This window comes from Capricornis sumatraensis, chromosome 19, assembly GCF_032405125.1.
Source record: "Capricornis sumatraensis isolate serow.1 chromosome 19, serow.2, whole genome shotgun sequence".
Lineage (NCBI taxonomy): Eukaryota > Metazoa > Chordata > Mammalia > Artiodactyla > Bovidae > Capricornis > Capricornis sumatraensis.
The window spans coordinates 30,633,198-30,647,058 of record NC_091087.1 but is presented as its reverse complement, the minus strand read 5'-3'; positions in this window follow the sequence as shown (position 1 = coordinate 30,647,058).

The following is a 13,861-nucleotide window of genomic DNA, read 5'->3' as shown; positions in this document are numbered from 1 at the left end:
ATCAGGGGGCCTATGTTTTCTGTTTTCTTCCCGGAGAAAAATGAAACTGTTAGGAGAAAAAGTTCCTGCAGCTCGTGTGCTCCTTCAATCACGAATTGTTGGCAGGGACTTTCTTTTATTTTTAAGTGTGACCCTTCATTCATAGTATAACATAACAGAATTAGATGAAAGTAGTTTGAAATGATGGCTTGCTTCTACCTAGAAAACCTGAAACAAAGGAAACAATGGAAACCGCAAAGATGAGGGTGTCAAGCTTCTAAGACTAGTTTAGGTTTGCAAGTAATAACTAGTATGCTGGAAATTTTAACAGTATATTTTTATACTGATAAAGACAGTATTTTCCGGAAGACTTCCAGTCCACCTCCTGCTGGAAGCCTGGGGTGCTGGAATCTGGCCACTTCCTGTCTGTCTTTAAGACAGGACACTGGGCTACACTCAGGAGTTCCTGGATCTTCCCTGGATCCTGACCATCATGTCACCAGAGAAACTGCTAATATTGTTGTTTTGCCTGTTGAAATGTTTAATGACACAGATCCTTTCAGTTTCCTGATGCGGGTGAAGTGTGGAGCCCAGCGATGATTTCTTCAAAAAATGTACATCCTAGCTCCCACACGAGGGTGACCCCCCATCCAATGATGAGAGACTCTGCATGTGAGTGACCTGTGCCTGCTGGAAGACCAAGTTTGAACCTGACCAAGTTCTGTCTCCATGGTAGATTTAGACTTCTCCAAGTCCTGTCTACATTGATGATGTTTAGATGAGACCGTGTGCTTTCTGCGATGAGATCATTTAGACCTGACAGTGTTCTGTGTGCACTAGGGCATGGAGAGCTGGGTAGAGACCCGGCCTGGCCTCTGTCCTGAAAAACTTCATGCCTGCATCTGAATGTCAGTGCTCAGATGTCTGGGGTCTGGAGCTGAGGTGGGCTTCTCTCGGTAACTGTGCTGTTCTCTGGGTGGGGTTCCATGGCCCTCCCAGGGGTCAGTGCTGTGGGTAGGGCTCCTGGAGACTTCCCAGGTAGGCTAACTAGTAGTCATTCCAATTTTCCATCAGATTCAGGTTAAGTAGGGAGGTAGGTTCACCTGGTGAATTGGGGGATCGGGCAAAAAGTCAATGGGCAGCAGGTGAGTTTGCTGCTGTGCTCTCCTTCCAGTCGACTCTCTCCTCCAAAAAGAACAGAGCTGCCCCTTGTCTTTCAGCCCAGCTCTGCTATTTCCTCAACATCTCAGCGAGACAAGACAGAGCCTGCCAGAACCAAGGTAATGTGTTCACCTCTAGCATGAGCTTTCAAACCAGCAAAAAATCACAGAGAACCAAAGTGAAAACAGGAGGGGCCTGACTTCTCAGGGACAACTGAGGGGAGAGAAGACCAACCCTAGACTTCTTTCTAGGGTCCCCAGAGGTCCCAGGGACCAGGCTTGTTTACACATCGGAGGCCGGCTGACCACAGCCATGGTGTTCTGACCGAGGGAACATGTGACCCCAGTTGGGGGATCAGAGGACTGTGTGAGTCTCACTGCATCTGAATGGGTCAGGATCACATGTATGGGGAGACCACAAACAAAGCTAAGAAAAAGCTAAAAAAAATACATGAGAGTTTCACTTGTGTTTAGGAATTAATGCTTCCCGGTATTCACTTTATACAGGCCTGTGCCTGCCTGCCTCTTTACCCCCGCGAGGTTCACCCTTCCTGGGGCTCCTGGAGACTCCTCAGGTACCAGGTAGCTGTCTACCTGGTAATCATTCCAATTTTCCAGCATGAGCATGGCGGGAGGGAGGCAGGGTCACCTGGTGAGTTGACTGCAGGGCACACGGATCAGGCAAAAAGCCAATGGGCAGCAGGTGAGGTTGCTGCTGTGATCTCCTTCCAGTCGACCATCCCTACTCAGCAGAGACCAGACCTGCCCCTCATCTCCCAGCCCTGCATCTGGCGTGTTTTCTCAACACCTCAGTGGAACAAGAACGGACCGAGCCTGCCAGAACCAAGGTGGTGTGTTCAACATTATCACGACAGCTGTAAAAACTGTTAATATCACACAGAACCAAAGGGAAAAGAGGAGGACCTCTCTGGAACAGTGTGGGGAGAGGAGACTGACTCTTCCTCTTTCTACCATCATCACAGGGGGTTACAGGAGCCCACTCGTTTCCGCCTTAGGGGCCCCACCAGCAGAGACCTGGGGCGTGGGCCCAGGTGCAGGGTCTGGGGAATTGTGTGGGTCTCACCCCATCCACCATGTGTCAGGATCCTGCGTACACAGAGACCACATGTCTGCTCTTTGCCTGCAGTGTGTCTTGTCCCCTCTGAGATTCCCAACATCTGAATTGTGGGTGTTGCCCTGATTTGCCTGCGGTCCTTTTTCTTCACCTTGTCGCATTCATAAGAAATCAGGCACCTGTGAGTGGCTTGCTGCTCTGTGTTCTGCTGAGTGAAAACCTTTGGAGGTGTCATATTAATATCATAGCATATCCCATATCCAATTCATAGGGTCACCACTGTCTGGTTCCCCCTACACCAAGCTCAGGTAATGTAATTGTTATTTTGTGTTGGAGTGAGTTGCTTTCCAATGTTTTTGCTTGTATTGGATGTACATGAACTTGATTCAGTTATACATAGACATATATCTATTCTTTTTTTTCCCCTCATATATGTTATTAAAATTTTTTTCAGTATAATTTCTCGTACTATTCAGAAAACTTAATATATTATCAATTTGATATATATTAGTGTGTATACTTTCATCCCAAACTCTCTTCTAACTTTCTTTTGATAATTGGAATTTGGTTTTCTCAGGCTGTGAGTCTGTTCGGTACATTAGTTCACTGGTATGAATTTATATATCCCACCTGCACATATCACATATTTGTCTCTCTCTCTGACTTTCCTCACATAGAATTGTAATTTCTTGGTTCATCCATGCCACTGCCAATATCATTATTTCATTTTGCTTTATGGCTGAGTAGCATTCCAGTGTATAATGTACCACATAGTCTTCATACTTCTGTCAGTGGACACTTTGGTGGATTCTGTCTTGGCTATTGTAAATAGTGCTGCCCTGAATATCAAGGTGCACATGTCATTTTGAATGAAGTCTTTTTTCTGAACCAAAGTTCAGGAATGAGATTGCAGGATCATATGATACCTCCAGGTTTAGTGTTTCAAGGAACCTCCAGGCCGTTTTTCACAGTAGCTTCACCATTTACATTCTCACCAAGATGGTAGGAGGATTCCTTTTTCTGTATGTTCTCTACAGTATTTATTCTTTGTAAATCTTCTCAATGATGGCCATTGTGACTAGTGTAAGGTGGTACCTTATTGAAGTTTTGATTGGCATTGATTTAATAATTATTGATGAGTATTTTGGCAGCTGGGAGGAGCATCCCCAGGAGCGGTGGCTGAGCAGGCGCAGGAGGGCCTAGAGGAGCTATCCCACGTTGAAGGTCAGGAACGGCGGCGGTAAGGAGATACCCCTCATCCAAGGTAAGGAGCAGCGGCTGTGCTTTGCTGGAGCAGCTGTGAAGAGAGACCCCACGCCCAAGGTAAGAGAAACCCAAGTAAGATGGTAGGTGTTGCAAGAGGGCATCAGAGGGCAGACACACTGAAAGCATACTCACAGAAAACTAATCAATCTAATCACACTCGGACCACAGCCTTGTCTAACTCAATGAAACTAAGCCATGCCTGCGGAGCAACCCAAGGTCATGGTGGAGAGGTCTGACAGAGCGTGGTCCACTGGAGAATGGAATGGCAAGCCACTTCAGTATTCTTGCCTTGAGAACCCCACAGTATGAAAAGGCAAAATGATAGGATACCAAAAGAGGAACTCCCCAGGTCATTAGGTGCCCAACACCCTACTGGAGATCAGTGGAGAAATAACTCCAGAAAGAACGAAGGGATGGAGCCACAGCAAAAACAATACCCAGTTGTGGATGTGACTGGTGATAGAAGCAAGATCCGACGCTGTCAAGAGCAATATCGCATAGGAACCTGGAATGTCAGGTCCATGAATCAAGGCAAATTGGAAGTGGTCAAACAAGAGATGGCAAGAGTGAACGTCAACATTCTAGGAATCAGCGAACTAAAATGGACTGGAATGGGTGACTTTAACTCAGATGACCATTTTATCTACTACTGTGGGCAGGAATCCCTCAGAAGAAATGGAGTACTCGGATGCAATCTCAAAAACGACAGAATGATCTCTGTTCATCTCCGAGGCAAACCATTCAATATCACAGTTATCCAAGTCTGTGCCCTAACCAGTAACGCTGAAGAAGCTGAAGTTGAATGGTTTTATGAAGACCTACAAGACCTTTTGGAACTAACACCCAAAAAAGATATCCTTTTCATTATAGGGGACTGAAATGCAAAAGTAGGAAGTCAAGAAACACCTGGAGTAACAGGCAAATTTGGCCTTGGAATGCAGAATGAAGCAGGGCATGGACTAATAGAGTTTTGCCAAGAAAATGCACTGGTCATAGCAAACACCCTCTTCCAACAACACAAGAGAAGACTCTACACATAGACATCACTAGATGGTCAACACCAAAATCAGACTGATTATATTCTTTGCAGCCAAAGATGGAGAAGCTCTATACAGTCAGCAAAAACAAGACCATGAGCTGACTATGGCTCAGATCATAAACTCCTTATTACCAAATTCAGACTCAAATTGAAGAAAGTAGGGAAAACCACTAGACCATTCAGGTATGATCTAAATCAAATCCCTTATGATTATACAGTGGAAGTGAGAAATAGATTTAAGGGCCTAGATCTGATAGATAGAGTGCCTGATGAACTATGGAATGAGGTTCGTGACATTGTACAGGAGACAGGGATCAAGACCATCGCCATGGAAAAGAAATGCAAAAAAGCAAAATGGCTTTCTGGGGAGGCCTTACAAATAGCTGTGAAAAGAAGAGAGGCAAAAAGCATAGGAGAAAAGTAAAGATATAAGGATCTGAATGCAGAGTTCCAGAGAATAGCAAGAAGAGATAGAAAGCCTTCTTCAGCGATCAACGCAAAGAAATAGAGGAAAAGAACAGAATGGGAACGACTAGAGATCTCTTCAAGAAAATTAGAGATACCAAGGGAACATTTCATGCAAAGATGGGCTCGATAAAGGACAGAAATGGTCTGGACCTAACAGAAGCAGAAGATATTAAGAAGAAGTGGCAAGAATACACAGAAGAACTATACCAAAAAGATCTTCATGACCCAGATAATCATGATGATGTGATCACTAATCTAGAGCCAGACATCCTGGAATGTGAAGTCAAGTGGGCCTTGGAAAGCATCACGACGAACAAAGCTAGTGGAGGTGATGGAATTCCAGTTGAGCTGTTTCAAATCCTGAAAGATGATGCTGGGAAAGTGCTGCACTCAATATGCCAGCAAATTTGGAAAACTCAGCAGTGGCCGCAGGACTGGAAAAGGTCAGTTTTCATTCCAATTCCAAAGAAAGGCAATGCAAAAGAATGCTCAAACTACTGCACAATTGCACTCAGCTCACATGCTAGTAAATTAATGCTCAAAATTCTCCAAGCCAGGCTTCAGCAATACATGAACCGTGAACTTCCTGATGTTCAAGCTGGTTTTAGAAAAGGCAGAGGAACCAGAGATCAAATTGGCAACATCCGCTGGATCATGGAAAAAGGAAGAAAGTTCCAGAAAAGCATCTATTTCTGCTTTATTGACTATGCCAAAGCCTTTGACTGTGTGGATCGCAATAAACTGTGGGAAATTCTTCAAGAGATGGGAATACCAGATCACCTAACCTGCCTCTTGAGAAATCTGTATGCAGGTCAGGAAGCAACAGTTAGAACTGGACATGGAACAACAGACTGGTTCCAAACAGGAAAAGGAGTATGTCAAGGCTGTATATTGTCACCCTGCTTATTTAACTTATATGCAGAGTACATCATGAGAAATGCTGGGCTGGAAGAAGCACAAGCTGGAATCAAGATTGCCGGGAGAAATATCAATAACCTCAGATTTGCAGATGATACCACCCTTAGGGCAGAAAGTGAAGAGGAATGAAAAAGCCTCTTGATGAAAGTGAAAGAGGAGAGCGAAAAAGTTGGCTTAAAGCTCAACATTCAGAAAACTAAGATCATGGCATCCGGTCCCATCACTTCATGGGGAATAGATGGTGAAACAGTGAAAACAGTGTCAGACTTTATTTTTTGGGGCTCCAAAATCACTGCAGATGGTGACTGCAGCCATGAAATTAAAAGACGCTTCCTCCTTGGAAGAAAAGTTATGACCAACCTAGATAGTATATTCAAAAGCAGAGACATTACTTTGCAGGTCTGTCTAGTGAAGGCTATGGTTTTTCCAGTGGTCATGTATGGAGGTGAGAGTTGGACTGTGAAGAAAGCTGAGTGCCAAAGAATTGATGCTTTTGAACTGTGGTGTTGGAGAAGACTCTTGAGAGTCCCTTGGACGGCAAGGAGATCCAACCAGTCCATTCTGAAGGCGATCAGCCCTGGGATTTCTTTGGAAGGAATGATGCGAAAGCTGAAACTCCAGTATTTTGGCCACCTCATGCAAAGAGTTGACTCATTGGAGAAGACTCTGATGCTGGGAGGGATTGAGGGCAGGAGGAGAAGGGGACGACCGAGGATGAGATGGCTGGATGGCATCACCAACTTGACGGACGTGAGTTTGAGTGAACTCCAGGAGTTGGCGATGGACGGGGAGGCCTGGCGTGCTGCAATTCATGGGGTCGCAAAGAGTCAGACATGACTGAGCTGAACTGACAAAGGTGAGTTAAAATCTTGTCGGTTTTTTTTTTTTCTTTTCAACGTGCTGCAACTGGTTCACTTCCACGTAGATGTATACATGTTTTTTGGGGGGTTCTTTTTCTATATAGGTGCTTACATAGTGTGGTATAAGATTCCTTGTGTTACACAGTGGGTCCTCGAGTCTGCATGTGTTAGTCTGAAGCAGCTCATTTCTCCCTGCCCCACATCTTACTTTCTTGGTGACTGGAAGTTTCCCTTCTAAGTCTTTGAGGCTGTGTCTCTTTTTGAAAGGCGTACATATGTATGCATTTTTAGATCACACCTGAAGTGACATCATGTGCCACTGGCATCTCCCTGCCTCCCTCACTTCTCTTGGAGTGACCATGTCCCCTTCCTTTCCTGTGGCTGGACTGTGCATCATATCCTGCTTCCTGTGATTGAGGTTGCTGCATTGTGTACGTGTACCCCACCTCCTGTCTCCATTCATGTTGCTCCTGTAATTAGCCTGCTTCCCTGTCTTGGCTGTTAGCTTTGACTACAAAGACCTTTGTCGGCAAAGTGACGTCTCTGCTTTTGAAAACACTGTCTAGGTTGGTTATAGCTTTCCTCACAAGGAGCAAGTGTAGTCTGCCAGGCTCCTCTGTCCATGGAATTCTCCAGGCAAGAATACTGGAGCGGGTAGCCATTCCGTTCTCCAGGAGATCTTCCCAACCCAGAGATCAAACCCGGGTCTATATTTCTGTATTTCACATATGAAAGTAGAATTTTCTGTATTTCATGTATGAACATATAGGTGCATATTTCATATATGAAAGTAGAATTTTCTGTATTTTATGTAAACATATGGTGCATATTTCATGTATGAAAATAGAATTTTCCATATTTCACATATGAAAATATGTGTGTATTTCAGGATGAAAATTGAGTTTTCTATATTTCATACAGAAAATATAGGTGCATATTTCACATGTGAAAATTGAATTTTCTGTATTTCATATATAAAAATACCACTGCATATTTCACATATGAAAATAGAATTATATATTTTATGTATGAAAATATAGGTATTTACATCTGTAGAGTGAACACATTTGCTATTATTCTTTGACCAAAAAAATCAAAAATTTACTGTAATTTATAATGATACTAAGTCTTACAACTTGGGCTTGGTAAAATTTGAGTTTTGCCTGGATTTCTAGGGCAATAGTTCTTAAACTTCAGTGTGCTCCAGTGCTTCAGAATCACCTGGAGGGCTTGTGAACTCAAACTGTCAGACGGCAGTTCCAGAGCTTTTGATTTAGTAGATTTGCAAATACCAGTCCAGCGACCAGAATGAAAATCATTGTGCCTTTTGAGTAATGCTTTTAAAGACTTAAAATAACTCTTCTAAATCAAGTATACTGTCTTACATCTTAATACATATGAAAGTCTTAATTTGAAACCAGAAGATTGCTAAGTTACTTTTATTTATATGGCATTGTGAACTGAAATCAATATGTAGGTATCAAAAATAACATTAAATAAAGTGTTTGTTAGAGAACACTGAAAAAAAGCAACTTTCAAAAAACCGTATTTATTCTGTAGTTAGATTAATTGGCTTGACTTGACTAATTAGTTCTTTGTGAAGCAAATTTTAAAAGACTAAACTACTTTATATGATTATTTTAAATCTCACCAAAATTAACTTCTTGATGAATGGAATCTTCTATTTTTAAAAATACCCATTTTATTTTGCTAACGTTTTTGTTGTTGATTATTTTTTGTGTTTGTAGCTAGCCAGTAACTATATTTTTAAACTGAAGTACAGCTGATTTACATCCCTATATTTGTTTTGGGTGTACAGCATAGTGATTCAGTATTTTTATGGAATGTATTTAAAGGCATCAGAAAATAACATCTCCATCTCCCTCTGCTATGTGCTGTGTCACGGGAGCTTATTCACCTCACAGGCAGCAGTGCACGTCTCTTATTCCCCTACCCCTGTCCTGCCCCTCCCACCTCCCTCTCTGCACTGGTAACCATTAGTTCTCTATATCAGTGAGCCGGGTTCTATTTCATATATAAATTCATTTGCATATTAGATTCCACATATAAGTGAAATCATATGGTATTTATCATTGTCTTTCTGACTCAGTAGGATAATCTCTAGGTCCATGTTGCTGAAATGGCAATATAATAATATTTTCTATATTTCATTTATGAAATTATGTGTGCATATTTTGTCTCTGAAAAGGGAATTTTCTATATTTCATATGAAAATGGAGGTCCATATATCATATATGAAAGTGAAAAGTGAAAGTGAAGTCGCTCAGTTGTGTCCGACTCTTTGCAATATGTCCATGGGCTTCTCCAGGCAAGAGTGCTGGAGTGGGTTGCCATTTCCTTCTCCAGAGTATCTTCCTGACACAGGGATCGAACCCAGGTCTCCCGCACTGCAGGCAGACTCTTTACTGTCTGAGTCACCAAGGGCTCAAAGTCACTCAGTCATGTTTGGAATTCTCCGGGCCAGAATACTAGAGTGGGTAGCCTTTCCCTTCTCCAGGGGATATTTCATATATGAAAACAGAGGCACATATTGCAAAGTGGTAAAATTGTCTACATTTTATATATGAAAGAGCTGCATAATTCATCTATGAAAATGGTAAAATTTCCTGAATTTCATATATGAATATGGCTGTGCATATTTCATATATGAAGTGGTAGGATTTCCTTTATTTCATATATGAAAATAGAGCACCTGAAAAAAGTCCTGTCTACATGGATGATGTTTAATGAGACTGTGCGCTTTCTGCAGTGAGGACATTTACCCCTGACTGTTCCGCGTGCGCTGGGACGTGGAGACCCGGGTGCAGGCCTGGCCTGGCCTCTGTCTGGAAACTCCGTGCCTGCGTCTGAGCGTCAGTGCTCAGATGTCTGAGCTCTGGGGCTGGGTGGGCTTCTCTGGGAACCGTGCTCTCCTCTGAGTGGGCTTCCCTGGCCCTCCCGGGGGTCAGTGCTGCGGTCGGGCTCCTAGTCTCTCCCCTGCCGGGTTCACCTCCCTGGGCTCCTGGAGACCCCTCAGGTGGGCCACCTGGTAATCATTCCAATGTTCCCGCACATTCAGGTTCACCTGAATGTGAAGTAGGGAGGCAGGTCCACCTGGCGAATTGGTTCCAGGGCACAGGGGTAGGGCATAAAGTCAATGGGCAGCAGGTGAGTTCGCTGCTGTGCTCTCCTTCCCGTCGACTCTCTCCTCCAAAGAGAGCAGAGCTGCCCCTCGTCTTTCAGCCCAGCTCTCCCGTGTTTTCTCAACACCTCAGCGGGACAAGAAAGACAGAGCCTGCCAGAACCGAGGTCGCGTGTTCACCTCTGGCATGAGCTTTCATACCAGCAGAAAATCACACAGAACCAAAGGGAAAAGAGGAGGACTTCTCTAAGACAAGTGTGGGGAGAGGAGACAGACCCTACACTTCTTTCTACCATCCCGGGAGTTTACAGGAACCCACTTGTTTCCAGCTTAGGGCCCCAACCAGCAGAGACCTGGTGTCCTAACCAAGGGTCATGCAACCCCAGGTGCAGGGTCTAGGGAGGTGGTGTCAATCTGAAGAGTGTGGAAGTGTGTCCCCAGGTGCAGGCTCTGGGGATTGTGTGGCTCTCACCCCATCCTAGTGGGTCAGGATCCTGTGTACACAGAGACCACATGTCTGCTCTTTACCTGCAGTGTGTCCTGTCCCCTAGGAGATTCCCAGCATCTGAATTGAGGGTGTTGCCCTGATTAACCTGTGGTCCTTTTTCTTCTTGTCATCTTGTCACATTCACATGAGGTCAGGCACCTTTGAGTGGGTTGCTGCTCTGTTCTGCTGAGTGAAAACCTTTGCTGGTGTCATATTAATATCATAGCATATCACATGCTAATTCACGGGGTCACAACGGTCTGGTTTCCCATAGACCAAGCTAAGGTAATTTAGTTTGTAATTGAATTGTTGTTTTATACTGGAGTAGAGTTCATTTCCAATGTTTAGTTTTAGGTGTACATGAACTTGATTCAGTTATATGTAGATGTATATATATTCTTTTTGTTTGTTTTTCTCATGTAGGTTATTACAGTATGTTCAGGAGAGTTCCATGTTCTATTCAGTAGGGACTTTTTCATTATCAACTTGACATATATTCATGTATATATTTTCATCCCAAACTCTTAATTTATCCCTCCCTTCTAACTTTCTTTTGATAATCAGAATTTGGTTTTCTCAGGCTGTTTCTGTTTTGTAGTTCATTGGTATGAACTTATATATTCTAACTATACGTGATATCTTAAGATGTTTGCCTTTTTGTCTTTGACTTACCTCACATAGAATTATAATTTCTTGGTTCATTCATTGCTGCTGCCAATATGATTATTTCATTCTGTTTTGTGGCTGAGTAGTATTTGAGTGTACAAATGTATGATGTCTTCATATGTGTCAGTGGTCATTTTGGTGGGTTTTGTTTGGGCTATTGTAAATAGTGCTGCCCTGAATATCAAGGTGCATGTGTCATTTTGAATGGTGATTTTCTTTGGATGGAAGCCCAGGAATGGGATTGCAGGATCATATGATACCTCTATGTTTAATGTTTCAAGGAACCTCTATGCTGTTTTCCATCATGGCTTCAGCAGTTACATTCCCACCAAGACTGTAGGAAGATTCCATTTTTTGTACATTCTCTACAGCATTTATTCTAGAGTAAGGTGATAGCTTATTGATGTTTTGATTGTCATTGATTTAATAATTATTGATGTGGAGTATCTTCCCATATGCTTATATTATGTTACACCTCATGAGTACGACTTACCTCTTGAAAGTGGCTTCTTGAAACTTGGCCCTCTTAGGAATTCTTTTGCAATGATTTTCCCAGGACATTTCTTGAGGGCAGGTGTCATTTAAAGCCCTCTTGGACTCGTTACTATTAAGAGCCCCTCAGCACCTGTGTTACGGCTTCCCTGCTGGCTCAGTGGTAAAGAATCCACTTGCAGTGCGGGAGACATGGGTTCAATCCCTGGGTCAGAAAGCTCCCCGACGGAGGAAATGGCAACCCACTGCAGTATTCTTGCCTGGGAAACCCCATGGACAGAGGAGCCTGTGACTGAGTGACCAAACAACAGCAGCTCACGTTCTAATGTGTGTATATCGACCTGAACCAGGTCATTACTCCCTGCCCCTCCACATTTCTTTCTTAGTAACCGTAAGTTTCTTAGATTCTAAGTCTGTGAATCTGTCTCTCTTTTGTAAAGAAGTTCATTTGCATCCACTTTTAGATTACAGCTAGGAGTGATGGATGGTGCTTGTCTGTCCCTGTCTCCCTTACTTCACTTGACCTTCTTCTCTGTGGCTGGACTTAGGATTATTTCCTACTTCTTTATGGTTGAGAAATATTGCATTGTGTGTATGCACCCCATTGTGTATCCATTCATCTGTAATTTCATCAATTAGCTTGCTTCCCAGACTTGGCTGTTGTACCTTGTGGGGCCAAGATTGCAGGGGTTCCTGTTTAAAAAACTTTAAAAAGTTTAAAAAACTTATTTTTTTTTTATTTTCTCCAGATTTATGCCCAGACATGGGATTGCTGGGTCCTGAAGTACTTCTATGTTATTTTTTAAATGAACCTCCATGTGTTCTCCCTACTGGATGAACCTATGTACATTGCAATCAATGGTGCAGGAGGGTTCCCTTGTCTTCATACCCTCTCTAGCATTTATTCTTTTAAAAATAATTTTATTTATTCATTTACCTTTGGTTGCACTGAGTCTTGGCTGCTGGGCATGGGCTTTCTCTATCTGCAGCAAGCAGGGGGTACTCTCTAGTTTCACCGTGCAGCTTCTTGTTGTGGTGGCTTCTGGTTGCAGAATGTGGGCTCTAGAGCGCCGGGCTTCAGGAGCTGCATTGCGAGGGCTCAGCAGGTGTGGTTCCAGGGCTCTAGAGCACAGGCTCAGCAGTTTTGGTCCATGGGCTTAGTTGTCCCACATATGTGGAATCTTCTCAGACCAAGGATTGAACCCATGTCTCCTGCATTTGCAGGCTGATTCTTAATCACTACAGCACCAGGGAAGTCCTAGCATTTATTCTTTAAGATGTTTTGAAATGGCCATTCTGACCAGTGTGAGTGCTTAGCTCATTGGACTTTTGATTTGCGTCTCTCTAATAATAGCTCAGTTGGTAAAGAATCCAGCTGCAATGCAGGAGACCCTGGTTCGATTCCTGGGTCAGGAAGATCCCCTGGAGAAAGGATAGACTACCCACTCCAGCATTCTCGCGCTTCCCTTATGGTTCAGCTGGTAAAGAATCCGCCTGCAATGCAGGAGACCTGGATTTGATCCCTGGGTTGGGGTGTTCTGGCCTGGAGAATTCCATGGGATGTATAGTCCATGCGACACGACTGAGCGACTTTCACTATAGGGCTTCCCCTGTAGCTCAGTCGGTAAAAGGTCTGCCTGTGGTGCAGGAGACCTGGCTTCGATCCCTGGGTGGGGAAGATCCCCTGGAGAAGGAAATGGCAACCCACCCCAGTATTCTTGCCTGGAGAATCCCATGGACAGAGAGGCCTTGCATGCTACAGTCCATGTGGTCACAAGAGTCGGACATGATTTAGCGACTAAAGAGAGAGAGAGAATAATTAGTGATGCTGAGCATCTTTCATGTGCCTAACTGCAATCTGTAGGCCTTCCTTGGAGAAATATCCATTTCAATCTTTGGCCCATTTTGTTCTTGGGTTGTATTTATTTTTGATATTGAGTTGCATGAGCTGTTTGTATGTTTTGGAGATGAATTCCTTGTGGGTGTCTTTGTTTGCAAATGTTTCTTCCTGTTCTGAGGGTTGTGCTTGTCTCTCATTTAGGGTTTCCTTTGGTAGGCAAATGGTCTCCAGGCTAATGAGGCCCCATTTTCTGATCTGTGGTTTACTTTTACAGCAGACTGGCTGCATTTTCTCTCAGATCATGTCCTGTTTACATTTTTCTCAGGAATTTCATAGTATCCATCATTAGCTTTAGACATTTATACTAGTTGGAGCTGATTTTGTGTATGGTCTTAGGAAGTTTTCTAGTTTCATTCTCATTTTCGTGTCTGAAGGAACCCTCACTGTGTTCTCCTTTGTAGCTGTTACG